This window comes from Podarcis liolepis, assembly GCF_965112155.1.
Source record: "Podarcis liolepis genome assembly, chromosome: W".
Lineage (NCBI taxonomy): Eukaryota > Metazoa > Chordata > Lepidosauria > Squamata > Lacertidae > Podarcis > Podarcis liolepis.
Window position 1 is genome coordinate 2222962 of NC_139568.1, and position 14555 is coordinate 2237516.

At 49.4% G+C, this 14555-nt stretch overlaps 1 long non-coding RNA gene across 1 annotated transcript; it reads right to left on the reverse strand.

The window, feature by feature from the left end:
- Positions 1-12161: 12161 nt before the first annotated feature.
- On the reverse strand, positions 12162-14077 carry LOC310697739. The gene is made up of 3 exons (XR_014521181.1): positions 13942-14077; positions 12441-13055; positions 12162-12323 (listed from the first exon to the last, which is right to left on the reverse strand). It is a non-coding gene; the product is annotated as an uncharacterized lncRNA (long non-coding RNA).
- Positions 14078-14555: the final 478 nt, after the last annotated feature.

Here is a 14555-nt window from a genome sequence, read left to right on the forward strand (position 1 = left end):
ACCAGTGCACAGACCGCCGGCCGGACTGCTGGAACCACTGCAAACTCCGTTCGAACCATGGGAGAGAGTGGCCCTGGACTTTGTCACGGATCTGCCCAGCTCGAGGGGCAAGACGGCTGTCCGACCGAGGGCGACAGTTCATCTCGAACTTCTGGCAGAAGCTGATGGGCTTCCTGAACGTCAAGATCAACCTGGCGTCGGCTAGACACCCGCAGACCAACGGGCAAGCGGAGCGGGTCAATGCCATCATGCAGCAGTACCTGAGATGTTATGCGAATCAACAGCCTGCGACGTGGGTGGATTACCTGCCTCTCGCCGAGTTCGCCTACAACAACACGAAGCACGTGTCCACGGGGGTCACGCCGTTCTTCGCCAACAACGGGAGGCACCCCAGAACCTTCCCGGGACTGGAAAGAATGGGGGAGGGGGAGCCGCAGACAGCAGATGCGTTCGCGTCGGAGTTGCAGGAGGTCCACGATCAGCTGCGGCGGCACCTGGAGCTGGCTAAACACGCATACAAGGTACAAGCGGACAAACACAGAAGGATTGGCGAAGAGATCCATGTGGGAGACTGGGTCTGGTTAGCAGCCCACGCAGTGCCGGCCAGGTCGTTGGCGAAGAAGAAACTAGGGCATAAACAACTGGGACCCTACCAAGTTGAAGAGCAGGTCAACCCGGTGGCTTTCAGGCTGGCGCTTCCGGAGGGTTCCAGGATGCATCCGGTGTTCCACAGATCGGTGCTCACTCCCTACAAGGCACCTCACAGGTTTCAGGAACCAGGAACGGCACCGAGTCTGCTCCGAGAGAGAACCGGGCAAGCGGGAGTGGCACAGGAGGAGCGCATCAACGAAGTCACGGAGATTTTGGACTCCAGATGGGGGGAAGAGGGGGTAGAATACCTTCTCGCCAAGGAGGGCACCCCGGCCAGTGCCAACAGCTGGGTGCCGGGCTACGCTTTAGACGAACCTCTGCTCAAAGAAGAGTTTCATGCCCTCTTCCCACATAGGCCAATGCCAGCAGACTTTTTCGACGACTGGCTTTTCACGCCCACGCTTTCAGCCAGCACGTTCCGGGGGTTCGACTCGGACGAGGAACCGACACGAGACGCCCGTTCCCCGGAGGGGTCACCCTCGGGATCTGCTTCAGAACCCTCGTATTGGTGGGATGATCGACCAGAGGAGCAGTTCCGCAGAAAGTGGCTGGAGGGTCCAGGACGAGCAACCTCTCCAGAAGGAAGCGAGGGAGAGACGGACATGGACGTTTTCGGGGACGACCCGGGTTTCGAGCACGGCGGCACAGAGATGGAAGCGGAGGTGACCATCGTAGACGAGAGCAGGGAGGAAGAACCGGAAGACTTCAGATGGAGGCCCGCCACGGGAAGCGAACTGTATCCGACATTCGTCCCCCTGACACGGCAGCACCCAGCTCCCGCACCGGAAGGAGGGGAGGGGGGAAGAGGGGGCTTCGAGGGGGGGGATGGATGTCAGGGGTTCAGGAGCAGAGGCAAGGGCAAGGGAGGAAACAGAGAGCGAGGGGGAGGAGGCAGAAGAAAAGATGAGTGATGACGACGACCCGAGATCTCCTAGTCTTTCCAGTGAATCAGAAGATTCACAGAAAGGAGCACCAGTGGCCAGGGCAAGGGGGGAGCCTAGGGGGACACCCCAGGAAGATAGAGCCAGAGGGGACTCAGAGGGGAGCAGTTGGAAATCGGGACCAGCGTCACCGCCAGAGAGCAGGGAAGAGGAAGGGCGCCAGGGATCAAGCGCTGGCAGCTCACAACAGGGGGGAGGGCACGAGTCAGGAGTGGCCACACCTCCATCGGGGAGCGAAGAAACGGTCAGACGGAAAGTGGAAGGTTGGGCGCGCGCGCCAAGTTCAAATGCACAGGAAAGTGACGCAGTAGGCAGCCCGGAAAGAGAGCCAGGTCCTAAAGCCCGGCGCAAGGAGACAGGAGGGTCCGGGGGGTCGGCGTCAGAAGAATCCCAGAAGGAAGAGACCCCGGGGGGCAGAGGGACCCAGAGGAGAACAGTCAGGCGGAAAAGGTGGAGCAGGGCTAGGATATTAAGTTGGTGTACAAGGGGCGGAGACTCAGACGGAGCTTCGCCGATCTAACGCATAAGACGTAGAGTTGCACGCAGCAGCTTGAGAATGGAAACTGTAACTCAATAAAGACTTTTACTTAATGATCGCTGGCTAGCGTGATCCTCTGTGAGCTAGGATCTGGGAGCAGCTCTGACACTTAGTATTCTTTATCCAACAGTCAAGTTACTTTGTTTTTGTTTCTTCTTTGTTTTCAACGACTTAAAGTCAAATGTAACAAAAATAATCAGCAGAAATAACAAAAGGCAATTTTTTCCAACTTTGACAGCTCGTTTGACAGCTGTCAAACTCTTTATGTCTCCTCAGCAGGCTCTCTCGCGGATCCCTCCCGGATCCCAGGGGGTTGCACTTCAGCTCTTAAAAATCAATTCTTATCCTCCAGCAAAATACTTATACTGCCAAGTCGTGAAATTAATAACTTTTGTCTCATAAAGAGAAAAGTGGTCTCTCGACCTTAGTTATCCAATTCTTGCTTTAATTTGTCTACAGGACGGGGAGGCGGACTTCCTTTTAACACCTCCCCCGATTGTGCCGAATTCAAAAAAATAGATTTTTAGTTCCAATTTCCGTACTACTCACGGGTTGTTACTTTTGCAGTCCAAATGTTCAAAGAAAGAAGTCAGCGCTCCCCGGCCATGGCATGCGGCTTCACTCCGTAGAAGAAGCGGTCTACTCTCAGCACCACGCCGCTCTCCGTCCCCTGCTCCGAAGCCTTTAAAAAGGCTTCTTCGTGGGTCGGGGGGCGCAAATGTTGCCCGCCGAGTCACCAAGTCCACAGGCTTCAACGCCTGTGGTTTCTGAGGGTCCCCGCGTCACCGCCGCGGCAGGACCCACCTTCCACAGAGCCGATTCGCTCCGGAGCTCGGAGGGAATCCGCCATTAACCTTTTGCGCTAACCCGGAAGTCCCAAACCCTGTAAGTTTCACATGAAATGTGTATCTTGTGCAGAGAACAAGGTGAAGGTTGCTCCAAAAGGCAAGGAGTCTAGCAGGCAGGCTTCCAAACCCTACCAGCTAGTGCACGCAGACCTGGTTGGGCCACTTGCGCCCTCTTTGGGTGGAGCAAGGTACTTCATGGTTCTGATTGATTCTTTTTCCAGGTACATTCATGTGTTTATGCTCGAGCAGAAATCACAAGCGTTTCCTAAGTTCAATGCATTCTGTGCTTGGTTGGAGAATGTTCACAGTAAATGTATTGGCTGTCTCTTTACTGATCGGGGCGGGGAGTTCACTTCTCAGCAGTTTGAAGCTTTCCTGACTGAGAAGGGAATCCAGCATGACTTGTCAACGCCTAGATCGCCATGGATGAATGGACTTGTGGAGCAAGCAAATCAAACGTTGCTGCAAGGACTGAAAACCTTGTTGCATGATGCCAATCTCCCTGATAAGTTTTTGGGGGAGGCTCTGTCGATTTTTTTTTACACTTTTAATCGCAGATTGTCATCCCCTATTGGTTGTACCCCCTATGAGAAGATGTTTGGTAAGAAACCCAACATCAAGCACATGAGAATCTTTGGTTCTGACATGTGGGTACACACCCCACAGAGCAACAAGCTTGGGAAGCGTGGGGCACATGGTTTGTTCATGGGGTACTAAAAAGGTGCATACAGAGTATGGATGACTGACTCTAAGTCCATTAAGTGTTGGGATACTGCCAGGGAGATAAAGTCCATCATGGCCCCCAAGCCGGCTCCCAGACGATCCATCGACCTCCCGTAGACACGCAGTATCAGCAATTAGCGACATGAGCTCCAGAACATTCTAGAGCCGATGCACACTCTTTATCAGCAGAGAATGCACAGCCAAAAGTTGCACTCAGGAGAGCATTATTTACAAGTTTTATTCAGCGTTGATCAGAACAAAGAAAGACATGACTGCCTGCGTCAGTGTCTCCAGCAGAGAAAAAACGAAAGCAACAGACAACATAAACATCCTGTGAACAGGAAATACGCAGACTCTGACTCACAGCCTGCTCCCTTTTAAGGTGGAACGGAAATATCCTAACATCCTCCCCCTTTCGGTGTAACCTGTAGTACCTGTGGTTCAACCCAATTGCAACCTTCGTACATAAACCTTAAGTTGTTCTCTGTTAACAACCTTAGACAACAGATCAGCAGGAATTTCATTTCCTGGCATGTAGGACACCTGAATGAGTCCTTTCTGAATACACTCTCTTGCACGATGTAGCTTAATCTGCAAGTACTCGGTTCTTTGCTTGCAACTCTCTGAGTTCAGCAAAGCCAAACACGATCTATTGTCTTGATACACTTGTACAGGACATTTCACAGAAACTCTGATGTCCTTAAACAGTTGCATCAATCATTCACAATCCATGAGTGAAAATGACAGAGCATTGAGTTCTGCTTCACAGGAACTTAGGCTCACTGTTGTCTGCTTCTTGCACAACCAGTCAAACAGGCAGTGGTTGTACATGTAGCATACTCCAGAAGTGCTTGTACCATCCGTGGTGTCACTTCCAAAACTTGCATCTGTAAAGATTTCAAGACCTCCAGTCTTCTGACTGGTGAACCTCAGCCTGTAGTGCAAAGTCCCTTTCAAATAGCGGGCTATGCGCTTCAGAGCTTTCCAATCCTGAACAGTAGGATTATTCGCATGTCTGCTAAGCAGGTTAGTGCTTACAGCTATGTCAGGTCTTGAGCATCTAGCAATGAAATTCAACTTGCCTAGAATGCATCTGTACAGCGTAGTGTCAGAAAACGCTTCAGCAGTACTGTCTACCTGGTAACCTGTCACCATCGGAGTGTCTGCTGGGTTTGCATCAACCAAATTCAACCTGGTTAAAATATCAGCAATTTTCTGTGTTTGGTGTACCAGAAAATTACCTGCTTGGTCCCTCTCCACCTGCAGAGAAAGATAGTTGAATACCTCACCAAGATCCTTCATGTCAAAGTGCTCCTTCAGCTGAGCTAGGGTGCTTTGGTACAAAGCCTGATTCTTCCAAAACATCAGAAGATCATCAACAAAATATAAACAATACAGTTGTTACGATATAGAACCAATGCGGCAGCAAGCTGCTGGTTTGAAAGCAAAACATAAATGGGAATGTTGGGGCTGTTCTGTGGGAAACAAAGGGACAGTCTATTCACAGTGTGAAGCACCGGAATTAGCTCAGAGTGTAATATGAGCTGTACAGGAAGTACAGGAGGAGTTTGACTCTCTGCTGTTGGAGTTTGAAGAGAGCAGACGTGTTTTCTGTAACGCTGCAAAAGACAGAAATAAAGACATGTAAATACGTTTCTGTCTATCTCTTTCCCCTGCCTGGGGGGTGGGCAGGAAAGAGTGGTGTGTCCTTCTCACGTTGGGGAGGATCGCCGATCGCGACCTTGCCTGGATCCTGCTGGGAAATGCAGACAGGGAGGTCAACCGGAGATCAAGCCTGGAGAGTGGCCAGTTTCCTCTGATAACAGCTTGAATCCCGACATCTGGTAGCATTTGGGCCGATGGTTTAGATCCATGTAAGCTGCAAGAGAGGTTGATGGATCATACTTCATCCTCTGCACCAAGAGGGAAGATACAGTAACGTGCAGCTGGGAGCTACACGGACGGCTGGGCACCGCAGAAGGTGTTTACTGAGCAATGGAGCCCCTAAGGTATGCTGATTTTATGGCTGAGAGAGTGAACGCGAATTGAAGCATTCTTCGGTTCACTGAGTGTCTGCGTTTGGATGAAACCAGCACTGTGAGAAAGCTACATACTTCGCTTATCTTGGTATACCTGGAATGTATAGTTGCTAAGCAACGATACGTCAGTGCAATGGAAAGTTACTGGCAAACAACGGCAAAAGGGGCTGGCACAGTGTGAAGGCTGGGAAACAGCGAATGTTTTGTCTACAAAAGCTGCTTTTGGAAAGACTTTCGAACAGCTTGCGTTGAACTGCCAGGTGTGAGGCAGTAAACAGCCAATTGACCCTTGGATTTTACAGGCTCGAGAGTGAGAGCTGAGGCTTGGATTCAAAATGGATGCCAAGAAGGGGGGAGGCTTACCTTACCTACCTCCACTGACTAATGACAATTATTCCTCATGGTCTGTAAAGATGAAAGCCCTGCTTCAGAATCAGAGGATTTTTGGGGTGATTGAGAACCCCATCCCTGCAGCACCAACGCCAGGTTGGAATTCACAGAATGTGAAAGCCAGGACGGCCATAATTCTGTGTGTCTCGGATGACCAGCTCGTGCATGTCCAGGATTTACATAACGCGCGAGAGATTTGGCAGACGCTGCGTAGAATACATCAAAGAGATGCTGGTTCTTCAGCGTTGCTGCATTTTGAAAAGCTGACCAATCTGAGGCTTGCGCCCGATGGAGATGTACAAGTGCATTTGACAGAGATGAAATTCTTACGCCAGCAGATGGCAGAACGCAATTTCCCTCTACAGGAAGAGATATTCTGCTTCATGATTATTAACAGCCTAAATCGGACTTATAAAACAGTTGCAAGTCAACTTGGTTCTCTACCTGCCGCGGATCTCATGGCGGAAAGAGTCTGCGCCGTGGTTCTCAATGAGAGAGATCGACTTGCTGCAATAGATGTCAAAGACAGGGGGAGAGAAGCTTGGAGTACTGACACCCCCACTGCTATTGCTAGTGAAGAACAGGCTATGGCTTTGAACGTTGTCCATTGTTTCAATTGTGGACAGACTGGGCATCTTCAGCGGAACTGTAAGAAGCCACGTCAACAGAAAGGAGCCAAGGGCAGCTCTGCAAAGCCTGAAGCGTCAGGCAAAAGTCGTACCTAGTCCCAGGTGAAACCTGCAAAGGTTTTGATGTCGAAAGGAGCCACACCAGAAGTGGAGAACACGTTTATTTTGGACACTGGGGCCACTAAACACATGACATCGAACAAAGGACTGTTTTCAACGTTTAAGAAGCAAAGCTTCGCTGTGAAAAAGGCCAACGGTCAGGAGCTGGAAGCGACCGGGTTTGGAACTGTATATCTTGAAAGTCTGAACTTGACTATCAACAATGTGTATTTGGTTCCTGATTTAAAGTTCAATCTGCTGAGTGTTTCGCAGATCACAAAGAAAGGACTGACTTTGTCCTATGATAGAGAAAGCTGCAAGATCTTCAAAGATGGAGAACTGTATCTTTCTGCCAGAGAGAAAGATGGACTGTATTTGTTGACTTTTGATCAAAGTGATTGCATGAATTGTAATTCATCTGATTCTAACATAATTTCTCTCGCAGGTGTGTCGAAGAACGTCAAGAAGGCGACCAGGGTCGACAGAGCATTTCAGCGGGTGTATGCTGATGTGATTGGTCCTCTAGCACCATCTAGAGGCAATGCAAGATATTATATTGTGTGTGTGGATTATTTCTCTCATTATGTCTGGGTATATGTGTTGGAGAAACCACAAGAAGCCTTAGAAAGGTTTAAAGAGTTTTGTGACAAGGTTAAGAATGTGCATGATGCTAACATTGATTGTCTTTTCACAGATGAAAAGCCAGTTTTTCTTTTACAGGATTTTCAGGATTTCCTGCATAAGAAAGGGGTAAGGCACAAGACTGCTGTTTCTGCAGAAGCGTGGAACAGAGGTGTCTGTGTGCAGGTGAACAAAGAATTGCAAGAAGGCATGAAGGCGCAATTGCTGAGTTCACATTTGCCACATGAGTTTTGGGCAGTGTCGTTAATGTGTTATTGTCACACGTGGTTGAGAAAGGTTTCAAAAGATTTGGGAAGTTCTCCTTTTGAGAAGCTGTTCCATAGAAAACCTTCTGTTGCCCATTTTAAGGTTTTTGGGTCTCATGTGAAGACTGAAGCTCCAGGTGGAGTAGAGAATGCCAGAGGCATTTTTGTGGGTTATGAAAAGGGTCTCTACAGAGTAATTTTGTCTGAATCTGGTCAGGTGATTCTCACAAAATCTCTAGAGAGTGCTCCTGAACAGGAGAGAGTAATTATTCACACATTTCTCACTGAGGACGATTCAGATGATGATGATGATTTTACTGATTACAGTGGTACTCAGAGTGACAGTGATAGCTCACAGAGCTCAGTGGACACAGTCATTGAGAGGAAGTCTCACACAATGGATAGACCACAGATGAAGGATGAACCACTGTTTACTATTGGAACTGGTTCTCCAAAGAGTCCTGAGACTGAACCAGTGAGCAGAGAGGATCAGCTCCTCATACGTAGGTCTGAGAGAGAGTTACAAAGGGTGTACCACCCAAGAGGTATTCAAAAGAGTTTGCTAACTCAGCTGTAGCATGTGTTACTGTTGTTAACAACTCAAGACAGGTTGAAGCTGTGTCTAAGTCAGAGACAAAGACACAACAGGGAGTTGCTAAGTGTAACACTACATTCCCTAGCCAAGGTAATGCAGATGCACTCATTCCTTGGAAGTCAGACAACCAGAGAGGTACACTAGAGAAACCAGTGGTGGGTAGTTCCAAGGGTGGAACTGAAACAACAGGGGAATGTTATATGTATAACAACTGTTTGTTTTCTTCTCTGGATCTCACTTTGCTCGCAGCACACATTGATCCATATGGGGGAGTATGTTACGATATAGAACCAATGCGGCAGTGAGCTGCTGGCTTGAAAGCAAAACATAAATGGGAATGTTGGGGCTGTTCCGTGGGAAACAAAGGGACAGTCTATTCACAGTGTGAAGCACCGGAATTAGCTCAGAGTGTAATATGAGCTGTACAGGAAGTACAGGAGGAGTTTGTCTCTCTGCTGTTGGAGTTTGAAGAGAGCAGACGTGTTTTCTGTAACGCTGCAAAAGACAGAAATAAAGACATGTAAATACGTTTCTGTCTATCTCTTTCCCCTGCCTGGGGGGGGGGAGGAAAGAATGGTGTGTCCTTCTCACGTTGGGGAGGATCGCCGATCGCGACCTTGCCTGGATCCTGCCGGGAAATGCAGACAGGGAGGTCAACCGGAGATTCCAGTCGGGTGCCTGGAGAGTGGCCAGTTTCCTCTGATAACAGCTTGAATCCCGACAACAGTTTGTTTTGCCCCTCCTCCTTTACAAACACACATGGATCAGTTTGCCCTGGTGAAAACCTAGAGAAAGCAACGTCTCAGTGAGTTTCGTGTTCCAACACCTGGCACTCTGCTTGAGACCATATAAGGATTTCCGGAGTTTACAGACCATTCCCTTCTGTATCTGCATCCCGTCAGGTGTAAGCATAAACAGCTCCTCCCCCAAAATCCCGTACAAAAAAGCTGTATTAATGTCATGATGGGAAACATGCAGTTTCTCCTCCGCAGCGATCTTGGGCATCAGCCGAATGCTCTCATATTTGACTGTGGGTGAATAGGTCTCGTGGTAATACTGTCCTGGTACCTGTGAAAAACCTCTTGTAACCAATCTGGCTTTGTGTCTGACTACCTTGCCATTCTGGTCTGTATTGGCCTTGAAGACCCATTTGCTGCCAACCAGTCTCATTCCTGGGACTACCGATACCAGTTCCCAAGTTTGGTTCCTGTTCAAGGAATCAACTTCAGCCTTCATGGCATTAAGCCAAGGCTCAGCATCTTTAGAGGTTAACTCCTGAACCTCTTTGAAGCTTGAAGGTTCCCACACCTTCTCTGAGCTACTAAGAACAGCAGTTGCCGTCTTAGCAAACTCATCAGCAAATCTCTTTGGAGGCCTGCCCTTCGTGGCTCTCTCAGATCTGCGTACTAGACGCAAGTCTTCTGGACTCATCTCCTCTTTCTCAGGAGAAAAGTGACCAATGGTTAACAGTGGTTCTTCCAGTTCATTGTCAGATGCATCAGATGGTCTGACTGAGGCCTTTGCACTCTTGTAGTCTGCTGTGTCATCACTGTCACTGACACCAGCAGCAGCGCCGCCCACTGACCTGGAATCTGAACTCTGATCATCATCATCATTATCATCCTCAGCTTCCTCAGCTTCCTCAACATTATCTGATTTCTTCACATCACCTTCATCCTCCTCTGGGTAACTCTGGAAAATTCCCACATTTCCCCCCCACTTAGGATTGTACTCAACACTCTTTGTGAACTTAATGGACTTAGAGTCAGTCATCCATACCCTGTATGCACCTTTTTCGTACCCCATGAACAAACCATGTGCCCCACGCTTCCCAAGCTTGTTGCTCTGTGGGGTGTGTACCCACATGTCAGAACCAAAGATTCTCATGTGCTTGATGTTGGGTTTTTTACCAGACATCTTCTCATAGGGGGTACAACCAATAGGGGATGACAATCTGCGATTATAAGTGTAAGCAAAATTCGACAGAGCCTCCCCCCAATACTTATCAGGGAGATTGGCATCATGCAACAATGTTTTCATTCCTTGCAGCAACATTTGATTTGCTCGCACCGCAAGTCCATTCATCCATGGCGATCTAGGTGTTGACAAGTCATGCTGGATTCCCTTCTCAGTCAGGAAAGCTTCAAACTGCTGAGAAGTTAACTTCCCGCCCCGATCAGTAAACAAACAACCAATGCGTTTACCGTGAACATTCTCCAACCAAGCACAGAATGCCTTGAACTTAGGAAACGCTTGTGATTTCTGCTCGAGCATAAACACATGAATGTACCTGGAAAAAGAATCAATCAGAACCATGAAGTACCTTGCTCCACCCAAAGAGGGCGCAAGTGGCCCAACCAGGTCTGCGTGCACTAGCTGGTAGGGTTTGGAAGCCTGCCTGCTAGACTCCTTGCCTTTTGGAGCAACCTTCACCTTGTTCTCTGCACAAGATAAACATTTCATGTGAAACTTACAGGGTTTGATGTTCAAACCCTCAACCATCTCTGGCATCTTGGCCAGTGCCTTCCAAGAGAGGTGACAAAACCTTCTGTGTGCATCGTGAATGCATCCTGCATGAAGAACTTTGTTAGTTTGTGCAACACAACAAGAATCAACATTAGACACAACAGCAGCATTGTCATCATAAGTTATACAGAACAATCCATCCATAAACGTTGCATGCAAAATGTCCTCTTTGCCTTTTCTGATGACACAGACGCTCCTCTTGAAGGAGATCTCAAAACCACGCCCAGTCAACTGTGGGACACTGAGCAAATTGTCTGCAGCACCTGGAACATATAGTACATCTTTGATGGTAGTGTGCAGACTTGCTAGTTTCACAGTCCCTTCTCCTGCAATTCGCAACGTTTTTCCGTCAGCCAGGTGGATCTCACCTTCTTGAGGTTTGAAGGAGATAAAGAGATGGCGGTCCTTTGAGACATGGCGGGTACACCCCGAATCAACAACAAACCTGGCTTTGGCCTTTGGAGCAGCTTTTCCAGCAAGCAAAACCTTGTTTTCCATCGGCGTGGGCTTTTGCAGCTTGCCCCCCTGCTCCTGGCCATCAGACTTGCCTTTAGCCTTTGGTGAAGCTGTGCCAGCAAACAAAGCCTTGTTTTCCACTGGCATGGGCTCTTCACCCTCCCTCTGCTTCTGGCCATCTGCAGGCGTCTGCCTCTGTTTACCTTTGCCCTTCCGGCCTCTGCAAAGGCGATGACCTTGATTCCCATGAGAAACAGAGCTCTCAGCTGCCGACTCCTTGGCTCCCCCTGGAGGCTGGAATGCTGCCTGGGATGACGTGACAGTCAGCTCCCCCTGCAGCTTGCAACCGGTGCCCTCAGCATCCCTGCATTCACTCACATTCTGGGAAACAGCCAGGACCTCCGATGCAGTCAAACTCTGGGCTGGGATGACTGGCAGGTGGGCTATCTTCAAAGCCTTCCACATCTTACGCACAGTCACGTTGCCAGCTAACGTTTTAATTTCCTCCAGAGAGACGGACAAGACTATTACGTCAATGGCCTTCGAATTTTCGGCCTTCCATCTATCTGTCAGAGGAACTGGAGGGGCCTCACACACAGTATGTGTGGGGAAATATGGCGTCCGGCACATTTCTGCTGTGCCACTGCGCTTCTGTGCCTAGCTCTCTTTAGCTCTCTTAGCATAGTCCTAGCAGAGTTCAGCAGCGGGAGAAACTGTTGCCGTGTGTGGGTAATAAATCAGAATGGACGCAGGCTTCTTGCTTATCTCCAACAGTCTTTAATGCGTAGAAAAACATCGTAAATTAGCCCTGCGAAAGAGCAGCCATCCTTCGCCTCTCAGTCAAAACCGAAAGAGAACTTAAACACAGATAAAGATTCCCGTATGTGAACATAACCACGCCTCAGAATGTGAGACGTCACACAGAACTGTTTAACCCTGTAAGTTCTGATTCTCCTCACACCCCCTCTCGTCTCGCATCCTGAGGGAAACTGTGAGTACAACTCACCCCAAACACAACCCTTCACAGAGTCAGACTCAGCAAAACCTTGCACCTGTTTATCTGTCTGTGCGCAGCTCTCGGCCTGTCTGCACTTTGGCAGCTTCGTGGTCGAGCACACATCTATAGATTTCATTGAGTTCAACTCCTTTCCTATTGCCTCTTGCCCTTTCTTGGCGTCTGTCTCAGGCAACTGTTGAACCTTCTCAAAACTCTCAGGTTCGCACTGCGTGAAACCAACCCACGCACTGGTGACCTTAAACCTCTCAGGTGGTACCCCCTTTGTGGTGCGTGCGGAACGTCTGAGCACTGTCTCAGGTGCTCCTTCTGACCCACTGGGGCCAGCAAGGGTTTCTCTGACATCAGACGACTCCCCCTCTGACTTACTGCATCTTCGGGCCTTTAGCACTTTTCTAACGGGAGATGAAGGCTCACTCTTGGGCTCTCTTTTAACAACCTGTGGAGATGCCCAACCCTGTTCTTGACCCTGGTCAGAGACCTGGTCCTCATCAACAGGTTCAGCTTCTAACTCTCCTTCCTCATCAGAGTCAGACAGACATTCTGAGAGAACGTCAGGATTCGCATGTATGCTTGACCAACCACTCTGCTCACAGAACTCAGCACTTCTGCTGACTAGAATCCTGGACTGATCACCTTCTGGATAGGCAAACCTCCACCCTTTTGTTGCAGGCTCGTACCCACAAAAGATCATTTTCCGGGACCTCGGGTCACCTTTCTTTCGTTGAGCCTTTGGCACAAGCACCCAAGCTTCACAACCAAACACACGGAAGAAATCCACCTTGGGCTTCTTGCGCTGCAGCAGAAAATAGGATGTGTCTCCTACAACAGAGCTATAGGACCTGTTCAAAGTGAAGTTGGCCGCTTTCCAAGCCTCCCCCAAAAAACTCTGAGGCAAACCACAGTAAAGCGTCAGCTGCCTCAGCTAGCGTTCTGTTCCGGCGTTCTGCTACGCCATTCTCCTGCGGAGAAGCAGCAACCGTCAACCTGTGACGTATTCCCTTCCGGCGGAAGAAACTCTGCAGAGCAGACCCAGTGAACTCGGTCACTCTGAAAGCTCTGCACCTTGGTGGAAAACTGTAGTTCCACTGCCGCAACCCAGTCTTTGATCAGTTGCGCTGCCTCGCTTTTTTGTTTCAGTGAGAAGACCCACCCGGTCCTAGTAAAATCATCTGTCAGCGTGAGCGCAAATCTGGCCCCGCCCAGACTCTTTGGCATGGGTCCACAAAGGTCTGTGTGCACAAGCTCAAAAGGCTTTGTGGTTACCCTCTCCGATCTGGGATAACTGCACCTTTTTACCTTTGCTCTTTTGCATGCCCTACAATCCAGAAATTTATCACATGGTTTCATCTTGCAACCCTCAGTGCACTCCGGCAACTTCTGGATGTATTTCCAACAGCTATGCGACATTCTCCTGTGCCACAAGTGAGCACACAAATCATGAGTGGGAACATTAGCACACTTCACCTGTGCTGTCTCACCGTCCCCCTTACTCTCCAGAGGTGTCTCCAGAACAAAGAGGTTGTTCTGACATGCAACACTGACCAGTTGTTCACCACCCCTGGAAATGGAACAGACATCATTTTCAAAGCAAACCTTATAACCCTCCTTTACAAGAGCAGGTACAGATAAAAGACAACAATGCATTTCTGGCACAACGTAGACCTCCAGCTCTGCCTGTAAAAAAGAAACAAATACATTTACAACAGAGGTTAACTGTCTCTGTGTCCCATCAGCAAGGACGACTGTTTTCCCAGTTGAAACAGCCCTGAAGTTCCGCATTTTGCCACTAGGTGGCGCTGGCATTAGGTGGTGGCTGGCTCCTGAGTCGATGACCCAACGCAGCATGCTGCCCTCACTGGAGTTGTCCTCCAGCGTTGCCATAGAGGCAGCTAGGTGATAAGAACCGTCCTTCTCACTTTCTGTGTCACGTCCTCCCTTCGCATTCCCACGCTGGCCTCCTCTCCTAGACTGGCTGCCATGGAAACCTGGCTGACTGCCATGGGAAGCGACCTTGGAGACATCCTGCCCGGCCTCTCTGGCTCTCCGCTGACAAGATTGACGCAGATGGTCAACAGACGCGCAGACAAAACAACGACGCGTGGGAAAAACTTGAACTATGCCTTCTGCTGGCCTGGCCCCCCCTCTGCAACCGGCAGGGCTCTCTGCGCCAGCTCGGCCCTCTCTGAGACGGCGTTCCTGTTCGTCACACAAGCGA